Raw genomic sequence first — 19,968 nt, 5'->3', positions numbered from 1 at the left:
AGGTGTGTAGGTTACACATTATATAATAAATATTTAACACCCTGGTACCACATAAAGCCTGTGTTCCCAGGCAGCTCTGCTGTATCTTGGGATAGAGCCAACAGATAAGGGAACATATTCCACTTTCAGGTTCCTTCTTATTACAGCTCCGAAGGTCGGGGTAGATGAGAAAAACCAAAAAAAGGGTACTGAGAAAGGGAACAAGATCTAGATCATTAGCTGATCTCAAAAGGCATGGGAAATCAGACTTAATTTCTGAGTCCTTTGTGGACTTAATGCAAGCTATCTGAGACAGAGTCTTATTTTTTCTGAAGATATATTAAAAAGAGAGCTGTGAGCCATGCTGACCATACCAGGCAGCTAGAAAATCAAATGCTCATGTGATTTAAGGTCAGAATAAAACACTGTATTCACCTAGTCTAACGTGCTTTGTGACACTGGCTAGAGCGTTATCCAGAGATTTCTGCATGAGGCCAAACGGGTTTTATGTTATCTGTGATAAGACTTCTAGAAGACTGTCTGATCTGGGTTGAACACTCATTTGACAGAGAGTCTGTTAACCTTCTTGCAAGGATATCCCCATTTCAATAAATGTCCATCTCCTCTCTCCATTTTGATAAAATGTGTATATTTAGCTATGTGATTAAGTTTAATTATTTGTGATTCTTTGAATTCACTCCAGGTTTCTAAAGCCCTTCCAGATGATCCTAGAGGGAGCCACATCTGTGTGCACAACTATAGAAACAGCTCCATCTTCCACTTTAACACTGGTTTTATTCCTAAATTTTCTTGTGTTTAGGACAGCTGCTGTCACAGTAGTCTGAAAAAAAGTCCCGAGTCATATTACTGAGTATATGTAATGTATATGAGTCAGAATTCTGATATGGTTTCTGTAATGGCACAAGAAGATAAAAATGCCAGCTTGCCATAGGAAGCTCAGGAAAGTGCAGGCAGAGTGAAATCCTGAAATTAAGATTTGTCAAAACCTCTGTGAACAAGGCAAACTTACATGATTTCATGCACCTCAGTTGACACAACCCTCTTAGCCTCATTTTTCCAATGAGAGTCCAACAGCCAAACCTACAAACATTTTTATAAACAGTGAAAGCAGCACAAAGTAAAGAAGAACAAGGCAAATCAGAACTGACTTCTATTGATTTTGTGATAAAGGCTCCATGGAGACCAGCTGTTAATTACCTTTCCAGAGGAGACACTTGTTTAGCTTGGAGCCAGGTCTGGTTTTTATTCCCGCCCTTTCCTCTCAGGTACAAGAGAGTGTACTGCTAGGATTAGCAGAGGATTTAAATTATAATTGTGTGTTGGCACATAGTTTTAACTATTCATCCATTTTATTATGGTACTGCTAAAGACCGGGCAAGAATGAGGTGATACACAAAATAGACACGCCCCTTCTCAACTGCTTTGCTAGTAACATTTTCAACAGTTTAGCATCACTTTCTTTCTAGTTAAAGTTATGCCAAAGCAGCATGGATATGTCCACCTTGTTTTCCTTTCCACTGTTTTTACAAGCATTAATGACTTAGCCCTTCCAGGTAAATGGCATTAATGACTTAACCCTGACAGGTACAGAGCTCTCTTGATGCCCACTGCCTTCAGAATGGAGGCAGAGGGAAGACACAGTACTGTGTCACTGTGCTTAGCTCCTTTCTGAATAAAACCACTGAGTGCCAGCTGTATGATCTCTCTGAGCTCTGCATAGTGGAAGACTAGCAAGTAGGGATAAATGAGGCTTGAAAACCATCTGTTTGCTCACCAGAGCCTGACATGGGCTGATTCAGTCCATGACATGGCTGCTGCAGTGTTTGCTGGCCTGCCTGGGTGACATGAGCTGTTACTTACGGCAATAACAGGTGCAAAGCTTTCTGACAGTAGTGTTGTTTTTAAATCCCCGAGTCCCTCTAATAACCCAGAGAGGTGACAGGCTGAGCTCTCCAAAGCCATAGGACCAACTTCGTACATGCAGCCTGGGCAATTATGGATGCAAAACAAATCATGCCAGTGAAGTCACGATGTTCCTCACTTCTCAGAATTACTGGGGATACTGTACAGAAGGCAGGAGCATACACAATAGGAGGATGACATAGTTAAACTTTGCAAACACATACGCTTTTCCTCAAAAACCTCTCTGCTACTAATAAGGCTGGTGCAGTTTTGCTGAAAATCCTGATTCAGAAATCATAGAATCAGAGAATGGTTGGTTTGGAAGGGACCTTAAAGATCATCTAGTTCCAACCTTGCTGCCATGGGCAGGGATGTGTTCCACTAGACCAGGTTGCTCAAAGCCCCATCCAACCTGGCCTTGAACACTTACAGGGTTGGGGCATTCACGACTTCTCTGGGTAACCTGCTCCAGTGTCTCACCACCCTCACAGTTATGAATTTCCTCCTAACACCTAATCTAAATCTCTCCTCATCTAGTTTAAAATTGTTCTGCTTTGTCCTGGCACTTTCTGCCCACGTAAAAAGTCACTCTCCCTCTTTTTAATAAGCCCCCTTTAAGTACTAGAAGATCTTCCTTCTTTTTTGGGCACCTTGAGAAAGAAGGTCAAAGAGAAGGGACTTTGGTGGGTGCAAAGCACAAAGATGAGTATTTAAATTACTTATTTTAAACAGAATCTCCCTATATGTGATTGAAAACAGGTGGTGCCTGGAATGACAGATCATAGCTGCTTTCTGATTATTAATACACCATCATTATGTGGTGTAAGGAAAAAGCTGCAGCAGATGGAGCTCTCTACAACCAGACAGCAATAGACCATACAGGAAAATACATGACTGCCTTAGCTTACAAGCTGTAAACACAAATGGTAATATGATTTTGATCCAGAGGGAGAACTATGTGCAATAAAACTTGAGGGTCTTCAAACACTGCAACCACTCAAAGTAAACAGACTCTTTGGTTAGTCACTGTCCTCCTGCCTACCATGTATTTCTTTATTTTCTTTGTGCTAGTATAGCAGCACTGCTAGTGTAAAAAAAGCGAACAGTGTAAGCTAGAAACAATCAGCACGATGATCTTGGTTCACACTTCAGCTCATGCATAAAGTCTCTCTACCTTAACAAGCTGCCACTCACAAGGAAGCCAGCGCAATCATGAATTAACAACCTCTGCTTCATTTTGATTCCAGAGTTATTGTGCCTTGAGAAATATTACATCTAAAAATACTTTGCATTAAGATACCCTATATGCTTCAAGCAAGGTGTTCTAGAAATGATCTTTTGCATGTTAAAGATGTCACAGCAGTGGCCTTGGTGAAGAACACTTTGCTCATTTGTATTTATGCACATTCCCAGACCAACAAAGTGGCCAAGGTGACTTTGAGGGGGGAAACGCTGCTTGAGTATGGACAGTGCAATCTGGGCCTACAACTTTCTGTGCATGTCAAAAGTCATTTGTATATTCATTATCTTTTGATGAGTGCTGTGTGGTCAAGGGAAATGTACTTTCCCCTTTGGTGTATATCTCAAGCCTTCTGTAAATCTCCTGTGCTCTGTGTCAGTGTGGGCATAATTTAGTTCTGTATGGACTAGATCCTGCCCCCATGTTACTGTGTTTTTAAATGTAAACAGAATATTTGGGAAGGCAGAGAGCCTGGTGGGGAGTTTTCTGGGGGCAAATATATAATTGCTAACTGCTTAATTAGGAACAGTCTGACTTTTCTAGGAGATAAAAGAAGTTGCTTGTTTACTGGGATTGAGTAGCAGATGTACCAGCCAGGATTAGTAATAAATCCAAGAAATTCTGGTGTCAGGATCCATCCTCAGCTGGGGTTAAAAAGACACAGCTCTTCTGTCCTCACAATGTGAGAGTTAAAGCAATTCACGATCCACTCCTAAAAATGAGACAGAAGCTTCAGAAGAAAGAGATGGAACTCAACAGATGAGTAAACCATTGCAAGTGAATTTGGCACGGGAGAGGTCCTGTTACTGAGAGCTGGATGTGCTTGGTCAGACTGCTTTCCTCTAGTAACTCAAGGAGCAATGTGGTTTGTAGCTCTGTAGAAACCATTCTGTGTGTCTCTCTCAGATCTACTGTTACAAGCCAGCAATGCCACTTAGTGGCTTCATGAAAACTCTTTTCTCATGGAAAAAATTTCCGTTATTAGAGAGCAAGGGATTCAATTGAACAGCAGCTCATTGCTAAATCCTGAGCATAGCATGCTACAGAGTAAGAAGAATTTCCATCTTTATCTTTTCCAGATCTTACATAAGGCATAACCTCCAGTGGGATGTGCTCCATCCCTGCATGGGTGTCCAGAGCTTGACAAAGCCCAGGTGCCCTGGGAGGCTGATGGGGAAGGCAAGACTTTGGGCACAAAAGCCTACCTTGCTTTAAGAAAGAGCTCCATTCTAACAGTGGAATTAGAACAATTAGCCACAATTCAGCAGGAAAAGCCATTCTCAGGAGACAAGTGGAGGTTGTCTGGCTCCTGCTGTCTGCCAAGCACCTTCGTTCCCAGATTTGTCAAGGTGCTGTGCCATCTAGAGGAATTTGAGAGGCATTTTCCCGTGTCTCTCCAAATAGCTCCTGGCTCAGGGTCACTGCTGGTGAAGCCAAGCAGTGAACCCGCTCCTGGGCCAAAAACACTTCTGGCAGTCCCTGTGTCTGGTGTTCCTGTTCCAACACAGCACATTTGCTGGAGTTATACTAAATGTCTTTAAAAATGTGCTGCCTTAACTGTTTTAGTGTGATGACCATGGTTTTCTTTACTGCTTCAGTTTACATCCAAGTGTGATTCACAGTAACAAGGGCACACTTCTACCAAAATACCAGGCTGCTGCTGACATAGATACCTGTTACTGCATGAAACAAGGGCTTAACCTTTTTTTTTTTTGCTTTGTCATATACAGCATCACAAAGAAGACCACTGTAATATTCAGCTACCAGTGACTTACAGGCAGAGATGGACTTCATGGCTTTTGTTTTGAGGTAATTACAGAGTACACTAATTCTAATTTCCATGAAATGGAAGCGGTGGCCTACAAACAGAGGCACAGAGTATCTGGTGAGTGAATGTTGCTATTGACTAAAAATGATTATTTAATCTTTAAAAATGTTGACGCAAAATATTACCTTCGTTTCTTTCCTGCTCAACAACACCTCAGGCTTCAATTACCCCATGAACTGGCCAGCTCAGCCTGACATCCTCAGCTCTATCCTGCCCAATATACCTGTCCTGGTACATATCTGTCTCCTCTGACTGACAACCATCCAGAGCTGATGGGTTGCTTATGGCTTTCCTTTGCATTACCTGAGTAACCCTGTGCTCTCAGCCCTCCAAAATTCCTTTATGCATCCTAATCCCTATGTGATTCTGACCATCAGAAAGGTGAGTCATAAATTAATAGAAAAAACTAAGTCTGTCCTTTTTCCTCTGGGAAAAAATAAAGGAATTTCCCAGGTTCTCATCGATTTTAAATGATCACGTGTTGCTTCTACAGCTTACTTTCTTTTTGACTTTTCTCCACTTTTGATGTCTGCTGCTAGGTCTCTTCTGGCAGGAGGTGACTGCTGTTAAGTGACTTCAGAGTGTGATGCTTGTTGTCAGCCATCATGTCGCACTGTTTGGAAACAAAAACAAAGAAACCCCCAAACAAACAAACAAAAAAAGAGTGAAAAGTGTTATTGCTACAGGAAGTAATCCGTTAACAATGTATCATTATGTGCTTTTAAATTAGCAGGTGTTTGGGGGACCCCTTGGAAAGCTTTACTCTGCTTTCTGAGAAGTTTTCAAAGGATACCAGCTGCAAGCTTTAGCAAGCTCTAGCTGGTGCTGAGCTAGGGACAGTTTGTGCAAATAAAATAAGAAAGAATTTAAAACATCATCTCTCACTTGAAATGGTATTTACTGGAAGTTTAAGTGGGCTTTACTGAAAGTTTTAAACCTTCTTGACTACTGGTATACTGAAAATATTTGCTTTGTTGTTAGAGGCTGAAATGCTGAAAATGGAAGTCCCAAGGTAACAAAGAAAAATTGTCCTTACACTTGGCTCTTCAGCTGGTGACCTCAGACATAGTGTCTCCAGAAGTTAAATGTCAAGGGGAATATTATTAAGCAGGTGTAGATTTCACAAGAAAAACTAACAGTAGCAGCTTGAAGTTGTCTGGTCTCCTGTGGTGCAACAATTTAGAAATCTCAGCTCTGTTGTAGCTATGGGACAAGCCCAAATAAGCAGTGCCCTTTCTTTCCCGACCTGAACTCCCAGAACTTCAATGGAGTTGTACTGATCTGCACCAACTGAAGATCATTGATGGCATCTTTATTTGATAAATTGCAGGCATTCCTGTTATAGAAACAAATACATGGCTGAACCTGACTTGTCCATGTTTTGGAAAAAAGGTAATTCTGAAATGAAAGATTATGGAATCATAGAACCATAGAATGGTTTTGTTTGGAAGAGACCTTAAAGATCATCTAGCTCCAAACCTCCTGCCATGGGCAGGGTCACCTTCCGTTAGACCAGACTGGAAAAACTCTTCAGAGGTTATATCTTGTTTGATATTTATGGAACAAAGAAACAGCTTTACCTTTGCTTCACTGTTGATGATCTTGAATTTTTAGTCTACGTGTCACTGCACCAGTGACACACTGATGCACTCTATCTGCTTCTCTGTTTGATTACCAAGTTCACAGCAAATCTAGAGAGGTCTTCCGTGTCACACTTTCAAAAAAGAAGATGATCTTTCAGAATCAGAAGGAATTTACTTTCTCCTGCAACTAAGGTCAGGGTCTCACAGGCTTGCTCTTGAGGTGCAGACAGCCCCGCTGTGCCTGTGTTTCCTGGGCACTGGGCCAAGGTCTGTTTCTGACTGTCATTAGCTTGCTGAGCAACTCTTAGAAGTCAGTCACTTCCCATCTGTCTTTTTATCCATGTCTTGAGCATGTAGGAACATACAGCATGCAGGGGTGAAATGAGCTTTCACTGCGTTTTCTTTCCTTCTTGGACTTCCACAATGTACTCAGAATGAATGATTTGTTTTGTCCTTTGTCCCTTGTCCTCTCAAACTGCCTGGTTGCACACCTCAGCCTCCACAGAAATAATTGTTTCAGGGAATAAGTTACGCACTGCTTAAGCATTTGCAAAGGTTTTACATTTTATTCTAATTCTGTAGTATCTGAGATATACAGAATAAAACAGAGCATGCTTTAAGTTATAAAGGACTATATTAGGCAAGTAGTCCAACCACTACCATTTCAGAATGAAAGGGTTGATGGTTTATACACATTCAGCTGAATTCAGACCTGAAAAAGGTGATACAGATCCTCCAACTGTAGCTATTCCTGCCTTCCCCAAGCCAAAGACAGTTATGCTTATTCACTAGAGTAGACTAGAAAAGCAGGTTCAGTCAATGCCTGGTAAGAAATGGCGCCACTGACTTGAAAGTCAAATTAGTAGATAAGGATAATAAATATATATACATTTTGATATATGATATATTTATCAAAATTACCTTATGTTCTGTGAAAGAACAATATATGGAATAGAGGGACTGTATATGACAGAATAAGAATTTAAAATGTGTAAAAGTATCTAGGTAAATGTGGAATATTATAAAGAAAGTAATAATAATGATGATGATAATAATAATGCAAAATAGAATAGTCAAAGACAACACATGTCAGTGGTCATGTAGGGGATAGCCTATGGAAGTTATGGCTGTGGAGACACAAGGTGGGAAGGACTTCTGGGCTGATTGGTCAATGTAAAAAGGTTAAGGGATTTATTCTTTCAGTCACACAGAAAATGTATGGTCTGAATCATCAGACAGACCTAATTGCAGGACACATGGATGCTGCCCTACTTAGAGTACAGTTTTGAATGCTGATCGAATTTTAGACAAGAACTGCTATATTTTTTCTGTAGGAAACCCCTGAAAATTCTTACAAAGTGCTATTAAACCAGGCCCTTTAACACCTTGTAGAAGTAGGCATTTGTCCAAAATGCTCTCAGAAAGTTCTTGCAGGCAAGCAATGAACACTCTGGTCAGTAGAGAATTGCACAACATGGAGATAAGGGCTGCAGCATGCTGAGGGTTGTACAAACATGCAAGACATCATTTAATTCTAGGGCTTTCAGGCTGAACAGGCAATGGAGATAAAGGAGGGGCAAGCAGCAGCGAAAAAGGCATTATCCAATGCAATGAAAAGCTTGCCAGTAAAGCCCGGAATCATGGCCAAGCTTCCCAAATCCCCATCTATGACCTATCCCCTCAGTCAAACCTCCATTGGATTATATGAGTCTCTACTGCTTTGTGACTTGCCTTGTAGAAGAAAATCACAGGAAGGAATAGTTACAGCAACAACATGAAGATTAAAGAACAAGACTGCCCCTTGAGAGAAATTTGGGCAGCTGCACAATGTAAATTGCATGTTGTGGCCTGAAACATCTGTTTTGATGTACTGATCTCTCCAGAGGATTTTAGGATTGTTATCTCTCTATTTCAGTTGTCATCACGTACTGGATTGTGGCCCTCTAGTAGAGGCATACCCATGTTTCCCCTTAACACAGGTCTGGTACTTAAATCAAATAACATGGTTGGAATATAATTGTACAGACACACTCCCAAGTATCGCTTAGTCACGGCTCCAAACCCGCTTCCCCCTATAGACTGTGGCTGAACACAAACAACATGTAGGGGAATAACAAAAGAGAAATGGGCCAGAACTTACTCCCACTAACAAGAGCAGGCTTAGCTTCTCAACTGGAACAATCCAGCTTTCCCCAGAAAGAGTACATCTTTTAACAGGATTACCTTGTAGCTGTTCTCTTACCATATGCTCTCTTTGTATTCATGTAAATCAGTCTGTTTGGCAGATGAAAAACTAGCATGACATGTGGATCCTTTGCAGACAGCTGGGAACGGTGAGGCTCCTCTGTCATGAGCGTCTCTGCATACAGGGCACTGGATCACTACACCAAACAGGACTTTCCAGAGATAGATTAAGACCTTAAAGGTGCCGCACAGGCAGTGTAAAAGAAAAACATCCCTTAGTTAGAGGTGAGCATAGGAAAAAAAAAAGTCTGTGCCCACACACAGATCTACAATTTTCCCAAGGCATCGGTGCAGTTGCAGAGATGAGGGTGGAACTTTTGTTTTCCATAAATTGTAGCATGCTTCACCTGAGACACATCCATGTGCCTTGGATTGCCCTCCCATCAGAAACAGGAACATGGAAGTAGTGAAAGCAAATCTCTGCAAATATATGTTTATTTCTTTAGTGTTTTGTAGCTATATAAGGTTCTATCTTAGGTTTACTCACTTCCAGTCTTTATCTTTCAAGCCTTGTCTCATTCGTCCACTTCCAAGAGGAATATCAAAACTAGAGGTAAAAAAAAATCCTCTTTCCTAGTCCAATATATACGTCCATATATTTCTACCTCTCTGCACAGAAAGCTCATTAAGATATATATGTAAGCAAAAGTCTTTAGGTATACATTTTAACAAGCATGAAATGTGGTCATCAGTTCCTTCTGGGAAGCCCCACTCCTTTTTGAACATGCAAGAAATTTTGTTTACATATCTTCTTCCAAGAAACATTCCCTTATCCTGGAGGAACTCATCATTACTAGTAGCAGTCTGTACCTTTAAATATCTGTGAGTTACTGAAGTCTGGCTACTGTTGCATACACCTGAATCTTTTTAAGAGTTGTTTATCTGTTAATGGTCACATTGATGGTTAAAGACTGGAAAATATAACCAAATATAGTATTAGTGAGAATATAGCATGAACCATTTCTTTTAGCAGCAGTTGCATTTATCTTACAAGATTACCCACAGAAGCTCAGTAGTTTCAATATGAATGGCACAGTTACAACTGGGGGAAAATATGCAAACATATTTTGAATCATACCTGTCTGTGGAGAGGGACAGTTTGCCATGGACTTGGCAATAAACTTCAGAAACAAACTCAGTCCTGGTTTTGCTTTATAACAAGAGCTGCCAGCTGAATTTTGTTAGGTTGTGCTCTAGAGGACACTCTAGAGGTTGGACTAGATGGTCTCTTCCAACCTTACCCATTATGTGATTCTGTAATTCTAATTAAATATCTGAAGGCTGAAATCCAAGTAAGGCTTGGAAGCTACCACTGCTTCAAAAGGAGATGTGATTTCCCCCTGCCACAGCGAGTGGGGAGTAAAAATCCTGGCTTCCTTAGTAACACCAGCTAATCAACCCCTGCTCTTAATCAAGCCTATAGATGAGCTTGTGGTGGACCTGTGCTTTTTGGAAAATGTCTTCCAAGCCTGACATCGTGTTGTGCTTCTTCACAGGCTGCCCTGAAAGCTAATCACCATGTGTCTTAATACAAAACAACTGAACAGCACTGCTCTTGCTAGTGGCACTTTCCTCCCAACACTGCAGGTGTCACTGTAAAATAAAAAATCTGCTTGTAGCAGGTTCTGTTCTGGTGACTTTGCAGGGGATTGTACGCAACTAGAGTTTACATGAAAATATTTGTCCTCTGATAATAGAATAGATGCTATGCTCTATTCTAACACTGTTGCTTGAACTGTATTTGGTGGTCACAGTTCTCATAGGACGAACAAAAGGTTGATGTTATAAAGGCAGATTTTCCCCTTTCCTATGATTTTACCATTAGCGAGAAAAAGGCATGGTATTTTTGGTCTGCAAAGCCAAAGTGTTGCTTTTTACAGGCATAGCAGAGCAACGAGAGTTCAGTGATGTAAAAAAGCAGTTTATTCCTTAGTCATATGATTGTCCATGCAATTCTGCCTTTCAGTGATGTCTGAGTAATTCTTTGCAGAAGGAATGCTTTAATTAGGGTGGGTATACCCAGTCTATTAAGTTATTAGGACGATATAATGAGTAAATCCAGAGCAGGCTCCTGTCTAGTAAATGTGAGAGATATCTTAACTATGCTGTAGTACATTTCCATAAGACAGAGAGATTGTCTTTTATCTTAAAGGTTCATTATGAGTATAAATGTATTAAAGAATGTGAATCACTTAGATATATTGTTGTGAGGGTCAGATAAAATGCCAAGTGAGATTCACCTCTCACTCAGCAGTACCAGTTTTTGCTTGTTGTTTCACAGTTGTTTCACTCAGTGTCTGATGAGAAATCGTTTTGTGAAGGTTAAAAAAATCAGCCTGATGCATTCCCTCATTGCAGGCAAAATTATCCAATTTATCCACAATTATAAAGGTCTTTATAAAGGAAAAAACACCAAACCCAAAACTCAACCCCCTGATTTGTTTTTTTTTCTCTTGCATTAATTGTAAATGTTTATGCTTTTGAAACATCCCTAAGGATATATTTTAGTAATATGAATTTTGGCACATAAATTGTTTAAAATACTCATATAACTTTAAATTCTAGTTCCAGCTCCTACAGTTGCTGCTGGTGCAGGTGCTACAGAGAGATAGGATTAGGAGCACTTATGTTTTAGCCATTGAATTACCTTTATTCCATTTGTTCTTTCTTCTTCTAACATGAACATGTTCCTTGGAATTTTATGGGTAACAAAAACTAGAGGAAGTACTAAAGCAGGAGGTCTATCTTTTGCCCTTGAGTATGCTTATGCTGCTCTCACTAATGTCTGTGGGGATACTGTGCCTGTATCCTGGTCAGAAATTTAGTCTTCAGGAGAGCTAAGAAGCTGGAATTCAGCCCAGAGCTAAAGTCATGTGTCTGTGTCAGCTGACAGGCCCATTTAGCCACCTTGGGAGAAAATGCAAACAGGCTTCTCCTAGCTATACTTTACACTTTCTCTTGTTGCTAAAAGTTGACATTGGAAGTGTTGCCTAAAATCAGGAGAAAAAACTCACCAGGCAAATTTAGTACAGATAAAATAGAGAGCAGCTCTTTTAATTAAGGCCTTCTGACTCATGGAGTACAAAGGCATGTGCTCATATCCAGGGGTTTCACAATTTATGGTCCTATCCGAGAACCCCTCTCAGGATTCCAGGCTTGAAGGTTGCTTTGACTATGATGGTATCTTCTTGTCCTGGCCTTAAACAAGATGTATTTACCATAGTCCTGCCTTGAAAGGAGCCTAAACAAGCCTAAAGAATTTAGAAAATTCGATATGAAGTGGGGAATAGGTTTTGGTAAGTGTTAACTACTATTCTAAAATGTGAGAGACAATACAACTATACTAAAAATCTATAGTTACTACATGGCTACTTACAAATCTACAAAAAGTTAAAAATCCCAAAAATCCTAAGGCATCAGAAGCAAAGGAAATCTGGTCTGAAAGAGCTGACCCACCTCCAGCCTCAGGTCAGGAACAGCTGTACCAGTTTCACTGTGTCTTGCATTTGTCTTGCAATGTAAAACTGGCCCCATGCTCCAATTATACCCAGTGCTATATGCTAGTGGTAACTTCTGCCTAGATGGGAATAATCACCTCTTTTTGTTGAATAGCATCATGTCTTTTCAGGCTGCTACTCCAAGTCGCGGCATAATTTTGACCTGCTAATGAGATCCTCTAAACACCATTTGCAAATCTTTCCAGACTGGTTTTGTTTGAAAATGTGTTATATATTTTCTCTGTTACAGAAAATACAGACAAGAACAAGACCTAAGACAGAGCCATCCTTAGCCCAGGCTCTCACAATCCCAACAGCACAGGATAGAGGCCAGCAAAAAGACTAGACTACCAACAAAAGGACCAGCACTGTGCACCTGGAAACCCTACCCACTTGACAGCACCACCAGTCACTGCAACCTTCACTGAAACCCAGTTGACTATTTTGGCTTTTCATCAGTTGTTGCCATAGTTTCCCAAACTTTGGAGGAAAAGTAAAAATGCTCGCACACTTTTCAGGTGTAGCATTAAGGTCTCCCAAGAACAGTGTTCCCTTCCTCTCCCACTCAGTAATGGAGAAGCTGGTCAGCCTTCCCAGTAGGGAACACAGCACTGACCCACCAGGATTAGATGCCAGTTTTGCCATTTCTGTTGACACAATAAGCATAGTGAGAATGGAAGGATTCAGGATGTTTACCTAAAAAGGTTTTAAGTAAGTTGCAGCTTACTTTCACTGCAGTGCTTGAGACTCTACCAGCTCTGTGGCCAAGCCATCTTTCCACAGCTCCAATGTGCCTCTTCCCACCAATGGGTAGTTGAAACTAAGTGGAACAGCAGCTCTGTTCTGTCCCTCAGAGAAGGCTTTATTGATACATCTGGCCACCAGGAATGAGTTTACTAATTATGTGGTTGACTTTCAAGAAAAAATGGTCTATCAGACCTAACTGAAATGAAGAAGTCAAATGAACTCCATTTAGCACTTCCAAAATGCTGATCTAGAGTGTTAAGTCTTTTGATATGGGAATGCACGAGCTATAGTGGATATAAAATAGGACAGGTGCATTTAATTTTTCTACATTTCTTTTACTGTAACTACAGTAAGGTCTTCTTAGCCATTATCAAACCAAGCTAAGCTAATGCTGCTGACTAAGAAAGTAAGGTCTAAGAGAAGTCCCTCTTACTCTTCCTAATGCATTTCATTTCCTCTCAAACAACAGAGCTTCTACATATCTGTGGTAATTTCACACCACAGACCAGGAAAGTGAAATCAGAACATCAGTGTTCAAACATTTAAGTCAAGATTTTAAAAAATTGGGTGAGCTTATTTTTGCCTATTTAAAGAATTGCATGAGCAGTTGAAAATTAAGAAAAGGAATTTTTAAATATAATTTCATAACAATTTTTTTTCACTCTCAGTCAGCTTGAGGTCCAAATCATTACAAGCTGGTTGATCAATGCAGGAAGCAAGGATAAATCTGTACCACAGTACTCTTCTCTTGATCTGTGTAAATGTACACTTTCTTGAAGTCAATTAGGGATTGGAGTCTCTGAGAAATGGTGCTGTACAAAGAGCATCATTAATATCAACTGCTTTCCTGCTATCCAAGGGTACTTGCTGCATTTCCATCTGCATTTGTTTTACTGTTCATCATTATATTATCTCTAAGGTAAACACTCTTAGATGAGAGATACTTTGTTTCCAGTTTATATTAAGGAGCATTCTCTTGGTAACCATTCTCAGAGGAAAGAGAAGAGGTTATGATGGACTCCTGATGATGAATTAAAATACTAGAATAGCAGTGGGAAAGGCTAGACTGGAAAGACCAGGCTTTGCTCTCTGGTGCTTACTTATTTTGTTGATAGTGCTTCTGAGTGCTCAGCTTATAGAGCTGCTGCTAACACCTTTGCAAACATTAATCATGAAGTATGCCTCCAAATTCACAGAATCACAGAACCACAGAATAGTTTGGGTTGGAAGGGACCTTAAAGATCACCTAGTTCCAACCCTCCTGCCATAGGCAGGGACACCTTTCACTAGACCAGGTTGTTCAAAGCCCTACCTAACCTGGATTAAACACTTCCAGGGATGGGACATTCACAATTTCTCTGGGCAACTTGTTCCACCACTCTCACAATAAAGAATTTCTTCCTAATATCTAATCTAAATCTACTCTTTTTCAGTTTAAGCCATTCCCTCTTGTTCTGACACTACATGCCCTTGTAAAAAATCCCTCTCCAGCTCTCTTGTAGGCTCCCTTTAGATGCTGAAAAGCTAATTTAAGGTCTTAAAGGCACTCTTTTAACACATTTCCAAATGGGTGTAGTTAAGCCTAAAGTTCAGGGCTATGAAACTGTTCCTGTGAGGCGTTTTGAAGTCTTCTTAATCATATGCTGGCTGGACCGCACTGGATAAATGTAGACCTGAGCAAGCACATGTTTCGATGGAAGACATTTAAAAGAGGTTTTTGAAGTCTCTTTTAAGAATAATGCAAGAATCTTCAGAAAATGTGACCTCATCAAATGTCATAAAAGACTATTTAACGGTGCAAGTATATTAGAGACATATACTAGTATGCTTGTATTTATTTATTAGTATTCATATATCAGGACATACCAGATAAGACATCCTGGAATGAGCAAGATCCTAGTTGTCTAGGAAAGTGATATCAGCACCCATTTAAATGTCTCTATTTAGGAAAACCAGAAAGGGTATTTGCCAGAGTATCAACATCTCCACGCTTTCTGTTTCTTGGGTTGGGCAGCAATTATTGACAGGTATTTAGCCTAATATTAACTTCTGCAACCTGAACTCTGACTGTGCTCCAATAACATCTTGACCACTGGAGTTCTGCCACTGAATTGCACAGCACTCAGTACAACAAGAGTAGCGAGACACTATGTTAGGGGAGTAATTTCCCTTGATAGCTGTGTGTGAGGGTAACAACAGGCTGTGCACAGGATCCAGAAAGAACGAGCCCGTGAACGTGCAGGAAAAGTGACAAAGAGCAGCCAAGTTGTATTCTGCCAATATTTAAATCATCTATGTGGAACGAAAGTCCTCTGCTCTCCTGGTATTTCACACAATTTTATTGCTATACCCAGGAACACGGAAAACTGCTGTTGCTGGTTTTCCACACTTCGAAAAAAATTGTTGGTTTAGGCAGATTTTTACCTTTGGTTTGTCCTGGCTAGTATTTTAGGTTAACAGACAAGTTCTGATGAAATGAAAAAGATGCACACTGATTTCATTATAATTCTTGTGCAGGGATACCTGCCACCACCTGCCATCCACCAGTGTGGATAAAGCATGCCACTTCAAATAATGTAGACATATCTTCTGTTCCTTTTACTGATGAACATATGGATAGATTATTTTAATTCAGTTTTTTTTTTTGATGATGTGCTGTTCCTATATGCTACAGTAGAAATTTTTCAGTGACTTCCATTTACATTTAACTTATCTTAGGTAGCATATTCTTACAAGCCTGTGAAATGCAATGATTTTTAGAGATTGCCTTTTAGTTCAGTGCTATTATTATTACATTATTGTTATTATTATTATTATTACTACTTAGGTTGGCACCTAGGAGACCAGATGGATAATTTATTAGGTTGTCTGCTTTTGACTTACAGCCTTAGAAGTCAGTCATAATTTGTATGCATTAGCACGTAGAAGAAATGAATGTAAAACTAAATGTTAAATATGAGTATATATACCATGCAATTCTTTTCAGGTCACACACTTCAAAATTAATTATTTTCACCATATATTTGATCCTTCCAGTGTCCTGAAATGACAGCCTTGGTTCCTAATCAGGCTTTTGGAGCAAGTGAATAAATTCCAAGAGTATAAAGTAAGTAGCTAGTTTGTATTCCTGAATTAATTTTGATCCCTACAGTTCAACAAGAATTTATAGAATGTGCAGTGGTTTGCCAGGAAATTTCTACAGTCAGAGAGTTTATTATCTATTTCTGTCTCAGCTCTTGTTCTAGCAAGAGTTAGCGAAAAAGGAATGTGTAAAATGCCAAAATTGTGGATGACAGCCATTCCTATGTACTCATAATAGAATTATTTATTGATAGCATCAGGTGGGTTTGAAAGCAAGAGAACTGGAAAAGGAGAAAGAGAATAGAGTGGGTTTTTTTAAGAGCTCCGAGGTGCTTAAATCTTTTAATGACGAAGGATGGAAAGCTCATGCTTCCCTTTCTGGTGGTCTCAATGGGTACTCACACATTTGGAAAACCTGTAGCTCTTAAAAATATCAGTAAGTTGCAGCTCCTGTTTCATCCAAGTGGGTTGAGACTTCGGTACTGTGCTCTGCCACGAACACCTGCAATGCTGTAGAAAGAGGTGCAAACCTCAAGAGTGGTTTTCTTTGCCATTAGCTCTCAGAAAAACCCCTTCCTGTTCTCTGGGAAAACACCTTGGACTGCTTCTCATGCATAGATCAACCATCTGCATCTTAATGTGTTGTACAATCTCCTGACCAAAATCCAATTCCTTTGACTATTTTTGAGTGAATGTCCTAAACCTGAATTTTCAATGTTCCTGCACTGGACTTGGTACTTTGTTATCCTTTATACAGCAAAATGCTGATAAACTCCATCCTTGATCCTGCAAAACACTTAGATGCATGTTTAAACTTACCTGCACGTGTGCTTTGCTGCACAGCAGTCAGTGCTCAGTAGCTTTCAGGTCCATTATCTGGGGGGAAAGTGCCCACTATATTCTGTGAGCACTGCAGAAAACAAAATTCTTTCAAGCAGACCAACACATAGGAAAATATTTCCAATGTTTTTCTTTTCCTTGGGCAGGAAGGAGACAGATTGGAAAGGTAGTAAAATCTGAGCATGTTTGACTCAAAAGGTGGTCATGGCTGTCATCCTGTTTTCTGTGTTTGCATTCATTACAAATATCCTGCTGAAAAGAGAGTGGCTGGTGAAAAGAATTGGAACAGATTTAATTCAGCTGTGCTCTTCATAGTTCATTAACATGGTACTAAATTCACGCTGGACTGAGAAATATCAACAAGGGTCAAACATGAAATGAAAAGAAAGTATATCTCCCTGCCACGGACGGTAATTGCTCTATGGGACATGCTTCAGATCTGTATCCTGGTATCTGTACAGCATGTCTTTGTGCTCAGCAGGTAATGAATCAGCACCATTCCTGGTAGCCAGCTGATGCTGGAAAAGGAAGGTGACTGCCTGGTCTTGAACTCTGTGGACACATTCCATGGAAATAGAGAGACACTACAGTTGATTTTTTTACCCTGAAACCACAACACAGTTAAAAAAGCTTGATTTATTTATACTAACCTGGCTAGATCCTCTGCATCCCCAGGGGATGCAGGAGTCCTGCAAGACCTGATGCAGAAATGACGTTCCTACTCCTTACTGGCACAGCAAACTTAGGACACACATTCAGGTAATAAATTGTCCTGCACTATGATCTCTTTCACTTTATGTTCAGATTCATCCCATAGCTATTTGAGAAGCAGGAAACTGTAAGAATAGCATAAAAGGAGAATTCACACACACAGTGTATTTTTGGCATCTTAACAAGGTCAAAAAATGGTACCCTTTATAACAGGATTGGATAATTGGAAATGTGCCTCTTTCCTCTGATTCTGTACAGGAAAATATACAAATAGACCTGATATACACATTTACACAATATACAGGGAAATATGCAGGAATAAATATTATGGAAGAAAAAGATAAAATAGATGATAGTGAAGTATTACTCAGACATTATTGAGGAATGTACTAATTTACTGCCCTAGAAAATTTAGTTGAATAAGCGAAACATATTTTTTTTTGTCTACTGTGTGCAGAAATACATAATTTTGTCCAGTTTCATTAAGGGAGATAATTACTCTCATATACACAGGCATGTACTAACAGAATTTCTTATTAATCTCTGCCTTTCTTTTCTCCCAGGGTAGAATTATTGACTGTGAGCTTTTCCTTTGATATTTTTTTAAATTAAGAAGAGGTTGCCTTACTTGTTTAATTAGAAAAATACATGTATTTATTTTTCTTGTTTGGTAACCTTGTTTTAACAACACCAAATTAAAGACATTTTTTCACGCCCTCCTAAGGTAGGTAGAGGTGAGGTACTAATGTGACGACCTTAATATTACACACAGTGGCAGACAGCATTTAGTATTAAGGGCTGTAGTTTCCTCAAATTAATTATAATAATATGTCTATTATTCAAATATTAATTTTAAACCCATTTATAATACATTAATAATATTTAATGAAGGATTATATCTACAAAAGCCTTTAGAAATTTTAGCACTGCCTAGAAGCCCAGTGTAAAGTTGAAAAGTTAACACTTCATTTTTCCTGTTTGTTTACCACACACCTTCTGGAGGTATGTAAGGTTTCTGCAGAACAGGGTTCTCACCTGTGAAATCTCAGAGCAATAAAGATTCTGAAGAGCCAAGCAGTGTGGTGCCCCAAATCCACAACTAGATGTTTCATTTCCATCTCCCAGGTCTTTGGAGTCCGAATTGGCATATATTCTGACAAGGCAGTACGATGATGCTACTGCAATGCCTTTTTCTTTCAGCTACTGACTTAATAGCCCAGGATGCCAGAAGCTCAGCTTCATTTCCTCCCCCTTCTTGAGGCAGTTTCACTTTGCATATTTCCCTATCTCACCCTGTAGCAGAATTGTCTTAACTTTTCTTGCTGTTGCATTTTGTATATGGTAATTGCACAGTCATCAGACAGAAAGACTCACGATGTTCGTTACTTATTCAGGCATTAGGCAGGACACAGGAATTACATGGTGACAGCAAGTTACAGTGCCAGGAATGAATCATGTTTCTTAGCAACTCTGCATCAACAAGGAATCCAATTGCAGAATATGTCCTTCTCATCCCACCCCAGTGGGAATGCAGCAGCCAGTTGCCTACAAAGTCATTCCTGCTCTCCTCAGCCAATTAAAAAAAATAAATGAGTACTATTCAGCATCTTCAGAAGTTGCCAAAAATCTTGGACATTAGACACAACTATTTGCATTTTCAATAATTCCCCTCCGAAAACCTGGACCTTTCATCTTGTACTGAATTGACACAGCTTCACATAGTTTTCTCACTATTACATGCTGCTGTTATAAAAAAAACAAAACAACTTTGTTGAAAATGTTGGTTAGCACAACTGCATACAAAAATCAACAAGAAAATGTTTTCTCCTTAAAGTGAGTGCTGCCTGTGAACTTGAGGATTTGATAATTTTAGCTATAATTAATCTTGTGCAGAGATAGAAGGGCTAAATCATAATGCTTTTTCATGCTTTCTTTCCATTAAATGAAAAAGAATAGCTACTGTCCTTTTGCCAGCAGCTACCAAAAATTGGTATATTCAGCCCACTGTTCATGTGTCGGAGAGAATAGAAGTGCTCTATAAAACATGCTCGCTGGCAAGCCCATACATTCAAAGACTGCTGCCACCTTCTGCCTTCAAATGAGAAGCTTATCCAAAGGCACTACAGTGATAGGACACCTTCACTAACTTTAGTTTGGAGCTGGATCTAATGATTACATCAGTAAAATAATATCCAGCTGCTGAGATTTAGTCTCAGCCTGTTCATGTGAACAGGTGAAAGAGTTAGGATGTGAGCTGTCAGTTGAATGATCCAACCCCTCCAGGGCACCTGGAGG

General features: G+C 39.8%; 1 long non-coding RNA gene across 1 annotated transcript; it reads right to left on the bottom strand.

Annotated features, from left to right (window-relative positions):
- Positions 1-1,047: 1,047 nt before the first annotated feature.
- On the bottom strand, positions 1,048-8,851 carry LOC108642478. Its single transcript, XR_001922625.1, has 3 exons — positions 8,796-8,851; positions 5,469-5,583; positions 1,048-1,080 (listed from the first exon to the last, which is right to left on the bottom strand). It is a non-coding gene; the product is annotated as an uncharacterized LOC108642478 (long non-coding RNA).
- Positions 8,852-19,968: the final 11,117 nt, after the last annotated feature.

Source organism: Manacus vitellinus, unplaced genomic scaffold (genome assembly GCF_001715985.3).
Source record: "Manacus vitellinus isolate BGI_N305 unplaced genomic scaffold, ASM171598v3 scaffold_0_pilon, whole genome shotgun sequence".
In the NCBI taxonomy this organism is placed as follows: Eukaryota; Metazoa; Chordata; class Aves; order Passeriformes; family Pipridae; genus Manacus; species Manacus vitellinus.
Note: the sequence above shows the minus strand (reverse complement) of the source record. Positions and strands in the feature narration are given on the sequence as shown.